The 8430-nt window shown below is 38.1% G+C and overlaps 1 protein-coding gene across 1 annotated transcript in view; it reads right to left on the reverse strand.

Annotated features, from left to right (window-relative positions):
- LOC109476540 (zinc finger protein 239-like) overlaps window positions 1-586 on the reverse strand; it is a 3805-nt gene extending 3219 nt beyond the window's left edge. Inside the window, exon 1 of the mRNA XM_019777525.1 lies at window positions 523-586. The gene's annotated coding sequence lies outside the window, so the exon portion shown is untranslated. The remainder of the gene's footprint in view (window positions 1-522) is intronic.
- Between the last annotated feature and the right edge of the window lie 7844 nt (window positions 587-8430).

An 8430-nucleotide genomic window follows, 5' to 3' on the forward strand; every position in this document is an offset into this window, starting at 1 on the left:
CACGCGCACACATAGCACACACACACATAGCACACATATACATACTCACACACACACACACACACAGGCACAAGCCCACACACACACATACACACATACGGGCACAAACACACACACAAACGCGCGCGGGCACACACACAAGAGTGCCTTTCCCAAGGACACAGGGTCGGTGACTAGGCAGGATTGGAATCCCAGACCTCTTGGTTCTAAGCCGATTTATACCCAGCCGTAATACGCTACACAACGCACATTGCGTTTCTTTACAATCCAGTGAAAATTCCTCTATTACTATATAATTCCAAATCCTCCCAAAAAAGGCCACTTTGCCTGATACAGTGCATGTAAGTGGCGAGGGTCGAACGTATGTTAGGTTTCCGCCCCCCTCCCCCCTTTAATCAACGATATTCACATTCCTTAAATGCCTACAAATTATTATCCTACTGCGGTTCTTCTTCCACAGAAATGGGCTCAAACTCTTCCTCTCGACATTAGAATACTTCTCTGCCCGTTTCTAAGCCCTACCTGCTTCCTATGACGGTTTTTCTCTTCACGTAAACCGGAACTCGGGCAGCTTGTCCTTCCTTCGTGTCGTAAGGTCAGAGGTGAACGGGATCTAGGTCAAAGGTGAATTTCATTGGCCTGATTACCCAAGTAGTGCATTTGACGTCAAGTAGCACGTTACGCTTTCATCATAATGTCAACGTTCCTTGTTTAAAACCGACCACCTTAACAACGTAACAAGCGTCTGACTTTTGTTTCTGATCTAATACGAATGAGAGATTTTAAGGGAATGAATGTCAAGCCAAACTGTTTGGTGTGAATCTTGAATTTCTATGTTAAATGATCAAATCACTTGACCACCACGGACAATATTCCATCCAAGAAAATAAAGCAACACAGAAGGAAACATAATGTTCGTGGTACATAACGATCTAATTGTGTAATCGGAAAAAATATCTGTAGATCTAGATATATCTGCGAAAAAAACAACAACTACAAAACAGGAAATTTAGTTGTATACAACCTTTCGTCTACCTTTTCACTGTCGTAAAATGACTTCCTACTTTGGAAACTGAAGAACATCAGTTATTTCAATCTGTTACAAATTCATACTATTAGCTTTTGGGTTTCATCCTAAGAAATCCTCGTAGTTTAAAGAGTTGATATTAGTCATAAGATATAATTGTGTTTGTAAGACACTTCGTGGCAGGAACTACTAGTGCATACACAGGACATCTAAGCTCGTACACAGAAACATTAAACGTCTACATTCCAACTATTAGTGTACAAACAACAGCACTAATGTCTACCATTCAGCTTCAACTACTGTGTACAATCACTTACCGATGTTAATTACTGATTATGTATATGTAAATTATTCAATCAATACTATAACGCTTACTATTCTCACTCTACAATTCTAGATAGCTATAAAAATAGACTTTGATATCTCATATTACAACAAAGCGAAACTAAGACTTATTCTTGTACCTAAATTATAGCCATAACTTAATTAGATATTTAAGTGCCCACTTTGCTTACTTGCAAACATCATGTATANGAATGGCTTTGAACAGGTGTTAATTGAGTTAATCCAATCAAATCCAACAGCCAATCAGCAAGAAGAAAAGATTAGGCTGCGTCAGGTTCATGCTTGCATGCCCATATTTGGGCCCGCCCCCGAATTCCTTTCTTATTACGTCACGCGCGTACGCCCCACAGTACTTTCCTATGGGAACAGCTAAAAACGCAAATAAAACGATTGTAAAAGCTTGTATCAAAAAAAATAAAAAAACGCCTAGGGGTATTTACCCACTCTACCTTTATACGAAATTCCAGGTCGTTTGGCCCAAAAATGAAGGAATTGAATCAATTTAAAGAAATGGCAGGAGGAGAAGAAGAAGAAGAAGAAGGAGGAGAATCATCAGTAAAAACAGTATTTCCCTCCATACTTAAGTATGGAGTGAAATAAAAAAGCAGGAATAATATTTCAAATATATCAAAACAGTTTCTAAATCGTGACAGATGTAAGAATGTACCCTCCAAAAAGCGTCTGTCTATGATGTTGGCTATAGTTCCTCGATTTACGTTTTCTGTTTAAGAATTATGCATCATATCAGACATAGAAATATGCAAATATAAGAAATATAACAACATGAAAGTAATATTTCAACACTCAACAAGTTGTATTTTTCCTTTCCCCCAAGTTTGAACCATTTCTGACCAGCTACGGCTGAGTTATGGCATTTTTCCGAAAGGACCTGAAAAATCAGTAAATTGGCACCGTGGGACGCCTTACACCAACTGAGGAAACTAAGACTTATTCTTGACCTAAATTATAGCCATAACTTACTTAGATATTAAAGTGAACAAGCATAGGGCTTTTTCCTGAGGAAAACCTATGCCTACTTGCAAACATCATACATTCTTACAGAATATTCAGCCTAAATATTTATGAAACTGTTAGTTAACAGCAGACCTAAATGTCACTACGAGATGATCGCAGTTGCAGACTTATGTGCCTCTGTATGGATTTTTATATGTCGAGTTAGGGCAAACTTAGAAGCTGGAGATACACAGGTCACACTTGTAGGGTTTTTCTACCGTATGGGTTCTCATATGTCGGGATAAGTCGGATTTTTTAGTTGTCCTGTGCCCACACACCCCACACATGTAGGGTTTCTCACCGGTTTGTTTTGCTTTATGATCATTTAAGGTGGGTTTCCGTGATGCAGAATAGCTACACTGGTCACACTTGTAGGGTTTTTCTCCTGTATGGTCTTTCATGTGTTGGCCTAAGTGAAACCTCATAGCTGTCCTGTATCCACACTCCCCACACATGCAGGGTTTCTCACCGGTGTTTTTTGCTAGATGTAAGTTCAAAGCAGATTTCTCTGCTGCAAAATAGTCACACTGGTCACACTTGTAGGGTTTTTCTCCTGTATGATTTTTCATATACAGGGATAAGCTGGACCTCACCGCTGCCCTGTACACGCCCCACACATGTAGGGTTTCTCACCAGTGTGTTTTGTGAGATGATCGTCTAAACGAGATTTCCATGTCGCAGAATGGTCACACTGGTCACACTTGTAGGGTTTTTCTCCTGTATGGGTTCTCATATGTCGGGATAAGTTGGACTTGCCAGCTGTCCTGTATCCACACTCCCAACATATGTAGGGTTTTTCTCCTGTATGGGTTCTCATATGTAGGGATAAGTTGGACCTGTCAGCTGTTCTGTACCAAGACTTCCCACACATGCAGGGTTTTTCTCCTGTATGGGTTCTCATATGAAGGGATAAGGTAGACTTTTTAGCTGTCCTGTACCCACACTTCCCACACATGTAGGGTTTCTCACCAGCGTTATTCAAGTTGACTTGTTGTGCTGCCGCCTGGTCTTCAGCATCGCTTGTTTTGCTGTCACAGTCGACCTAAAAAAAACCCGGTGGGAGACCCATCACAGCAGTTCTGACCAACTCCGGTGGGAGACCCGTGTCCTGCCATTGCCTTGTTCATCCTAACGAAAAAAAAATGAAGAAATTATACAGATTAAGCGTTATACGCTGTTAATGATGAAATAGAATTTATAGAAAACAAGCTTTAAAGAATTCTCGAATAAACGTACTGTAAGTTTATTTTTTTCCCTTGTTCATCCTAACGAAAAAAAAAAGAAGAAATCATACAGATTAAGCGTTATAAGCTGTCGCCTCAAAATCCACCCGGTACATTCTTATTTAAGACGGTACGTTTATTTCTTTCTTTTTATTATCGGAAAAGTTTCGAGCAAATTTGCGGTCCTGCACGTTAAATGACAAAAAATACTAAAGTATACACCTCTTCTCCCATCCGATAAGAAAGGTCCCGCTACGTTCCATTTTGGAGGGTACGTTTACAAATTATAATTTTTTTTTAAATCAGGGCAATTCTTACAACATATTACATGTACCTACCTTTTACATGTAAATTATTTTTGGGAACACGTATTGTGTCGCAAAAATAAAGTATAACGGGCGTTTATATTTATAGAAAAATCGGCGGAACTTGCTCCTTGCTCAAAACGATCTTTTTCTCGGGAATATGTTAAAATAATACCACACAACAATGTATTCCAGCAATTACAAACTGTATAACCCCCAAAAAGTCGAAAATCCTACCACAAACATGAAAATTTAGCGCTGGAAAAAGTCAATTTTCAAAGAAGTAAAATACGTAAACAGGCATTTCTCACAGTCGGCAGAGCTCACTTCTAGTAGGGGGGTGCAATTTTTTACAAAATATATATAAAACTCTTTGTCAAAAATATACATATGCATGTTGCATTTAACAAAGCTAATCAATATTTAAAAGACCACAAATAGGAGTACACTTGCAGTCTAACGTATAAACTATCACAAAAAAATATTTTAAAGAAAATATTTCCCCCTGGAAAAGAATGTCTCAGTTTTCCAAGAACTTCTGTTCCAAACTTGAAGCCCCGCCCCTACTCATTTGCATACTTCAGTGGGCACTTCAAAGGCAAGCACATTTAACATAAGAACCTTGACTGAGGTTGTGTGTTACCAAGGACGTTCAACTGTGTTCAATGTTGAACGTCCTTGGTGTTACAATGTTGCCATTTGTTTGAACTATGATTATGTTGTAGCATTGATCATTACTTTTTATAGAAGTGACTATAAAGAGAAATTTTTGCATTCATTGCATAAATTGAAATTTGGGAAAGATAAAATAATTATGTTAGAATATTTTGTAGATGATTATCAATTCTTTTGCTGATGGCTTTTACACATTAGTATCACAATTTGTACAGTATAGAGCATATGTTAAGCATTTGTTCAACTTCAAGCTCTAAATGAAATCTTACTGATAATTATCAAGCTTAAAAAATCAAGTACTCTTATCAAGTTATATAAAAACTTGATATTACTGTTCCTGTTTGATACAGCATGCAATGCAATGATTAACAACAAATTGTATGAAGGCAGAGCTAGAATATTGATGGATGACATAATCATAGATGCATTACACTGCAAGTGACATGTATTCCTCAAAAACCTGCGAATACAGGCTGTTAATTTGGTAATTTTCCAGGGGGTACATGTATATTTATTCTCAATCTGGGGGGTATTTATTAAGTTTTGAAGATTTGTCGAGGGTATCATATTTAAGGAGGTATTTTTGGAGCATAGATGTTACTAACATGTCAGTTTTCACATTTTCCGGGGGGTACTTTTATTCCAGGGGGTACTTTTATTAGATTTTGAAGATTTGTCCGGGGGGTACTTTTATTCCAGTGGGTACTTTTATTCGAGAGGTGATAGTACAAATGTGACCAGTGTGACTATTCTGCTACACAGAAAGCTAATTTGGACAGACTTTTAGAAATACATGCTGGTGAGAAACCCTACATGTGTGCGGAGTGTGGATACAAAACAACTGACAGGTCCAACTTATCCCAGCATATGAGAACACACACAGGAGAAAAACCCTACAAGTGTGACCAGCGTGACTATTCTGCTGCACAGAAATCCAGCTTGGACTATCATCTAGTAAAACACACCGGTGAGAAACCCTAGTGGGGAGTGTGGATACAGGGCAACTCAGAAGTCTAAATTATTTCGACATATGAGAATCCATACAGGAGAAAAACCCTACAGATGTGACCAGTGTGACTTTTCTACTGCACGGAAATTCACCTTAGATGATCATGAAGCAACACACACCGGTGAGAAACCCTACATGTGTGGGGAGTTTGGGTATAGGACAGGTGACAGGTCCAGCTTATCCCGACATATGAGAACCCACACAGGAGAAAAACCCTACAAGTATAACCAGTGTGACTATTCTGCAGCACGGAAATTTCATTTAGACCGACATCTAGCAACACACACCGGTAAGAAACCCTACAAGTGTGACCAGTGTGACTATTCTGCAGCATGGAAATCTACTTTGGACCAACATCTAGCAAAACACATCGGTGAGAAACCCTTCATGTGTGGGGAGTGTGGGTACAGGACAACTCAAAAGATTACCTTATCCCGACATATGACAGGCCATATAGTAGAAAAACCCTACAAGTGTGACCAGTGTAGCTATTCTGCAGCCTCTAAGACTTCCCTAACTCGACATATGAAAATTCACACGGAGGCACCAAGTCCGCAACTGTGACCATCTCGTAGTGACATTTAGGACGCACAGTCTGCTGTTAACTACAGTTTCGACACCTAATATTTTGATACGAATTTTAAGTTAAGGGTATATGACAGTTATGTTCCTTAAGATATAGGCTGAATATTCTGTAAGAATTCCTGATGTTAGCAAGTAGGCAAAGGTTTTTCTCAGAAAAAATGCCCTATATTTGTTCACTTTAATATCTAATTCAGTTATGGCTATAAGTTAGGTACAAGAATAAGTCTTAGTTTCGCTTTGTTGTAATATGAGATATCAAAGTCTATTTTAAATATCTAGAATTGTAGAGTGAGAATAGTAAGCGTTATAGTATTGATTGGATAATGTACATATATATAATCAGTAATTAACATCGGTAAGTGATTGTACACAGTAGTTAAAGCAGAAAGGTAGTGCTGTGTTTGTACACAGTAGTTGGAATGTAGACGTAAGTGTTGTGTGTGTACAAGCTTAGATTTCCTGTGTATCTACTAGTAGTTCCTGTCACGATGTGTTTGCCTATATGTCCCACAAACACAATAATATCTTGTAACTATCAACTCTTTAAACTACTAGGATTTGTATAAATAAACCCAAAAGCTAATAGTATTGATTTGTATCAGTGTAAAATGACTGATATGTGCTTCGTAATTCAGTGTCCAAAGTAGGAGGTAATTTTACGCCAGTGAAAAGGTAGACGATAGGTTGTACACAACTAGATTTTCCGTTTTGTAGTTTTTTTCTTTCTAGATCTACATGCATTTTCCACCCAAATAATTAAATAGTTTTGTACCTTAAACATAATGTCTCATTCTGTGTTGCTTTTTTTCCTTGGATGGAATATTGTCCGAGGTGGTGATTTGATCATAAAACACAGAAATCAAGATTCAGGCCAAACAGTTTGGCTTGACATTCCTTCCTTAAAAATCTCTCATTCGTATTAGATCAGAAACAAAAGTCAGACGCGTGTTACGTTGTAAGGTGGTCGGTTTGAAAGGCAGAACGTTGACATTATGAGGAAAACGTAACGTGCCAACGGACATTAAATATACTATATGGGTAATCAGGTCGATAATTTTACCCTTGACCCAGATCGAGTTCACCTCTGACCTCACGAGACGAAGGAAGGACAAAGCTGCCCGAGTTCCGGTTTACGTGAAGAGAAAAACCGTCATAGGAAGCAGGTAAGGCCTAGAAACGGGCAGAAAAGTATTCTGATGTTGCTTGGAATAGTTTAAGACCATTTCTGTGGAAGAAGAACCGCAGTAGGTTGATAATTTGAAGGCATTTTCGGGATGTGAATATCGTTGAATTAAGGGGGGGGGAGGGCGAACCAAACATACGTCGATGTGGCCTTATTGGAGGGCGTGAAATGATATAAAAGTGTAGGTAATTTGTTTACTAGGTTTGTGAGAACCCATATAGAAGAAAAACCCTACAAGTGTGACCAGTGTAGCTATTCTGCAGCGTCTAATGCTATCCTATCTCGACATATGAAAATTCACACGGAGGCACCAAGTCTGCAACTGTGACCATCTCGTAGTGACATTTAGTACACACAGTCTGCTGTTAACCACAGTTTCGCTACTTAATAGTTTGATACGAATCTTAAGGGTATACGACAATTAATTATGTTTATAAACATTTAGGCTGAATATTGTAAGAATTCATGATGTTTGCAAGTAGGCAAAGGTTTTTCCCAAGAAAAAGTCCAATACTTGTTCACTTTCAAATCTAATTAAGTTATGGCTATAAGTTAGGTACAAGAATTAGTCTTAGTTTCGCTTTGTTGGAATATGAGATATCAAAATCTATTTTAAATATCTAGAATTGTAGAGTGAGAATAGTAAGCGTTATAGTATTGATTGAATAATGTACATATACATAATCAGTAATTAACATCGGTAAGTGATTGTACACAGTAGTTGAAGATGAAAGGTAGACATTAGTGCTTTGTTTGTACACAGTAGTTGCGGTGTAGAAGTTAGCGTTGTGTGTGTACGAGCTTAGATTTCCTGTGTATCTACTTATTAAGTAGTTCCTGTGGCGAAGTGTTGGCCTATATGTCCTTCAAACCCAGTTATATATTGTGAATATCAACTCTTTAAACTACTAAAATTTGTTAGGATAAAACCCAAAATCTAATAGTATTGATTTGTATCAGTGTAAATGGCTGATGTGCTTCAGTTTCCAAAGTAGGAAGTAATTTTACGCCAGTGAAAAGGTAGACGATAGGTTGTATGCAAGTAAATTCCTTTTATTTCGAAC

Source organism: Branchiostoma belcheri, unplaced genomic scaffold (genome assembly GCF_001625305.1).
Source record: "Branchiostoma belcheri isolate BF01 breed outbred unplaced genomic scaffold, Haploidv18h27 scaffold38, whole genome shotgun sequence".
Taxonomy (NCBI): Eukaryota; Metazoa; Chordata; class Leptocardii; order Amphioxiformes; family Branchiostomatidae; genus Branchiostoma; species Branchiostoma belcheri.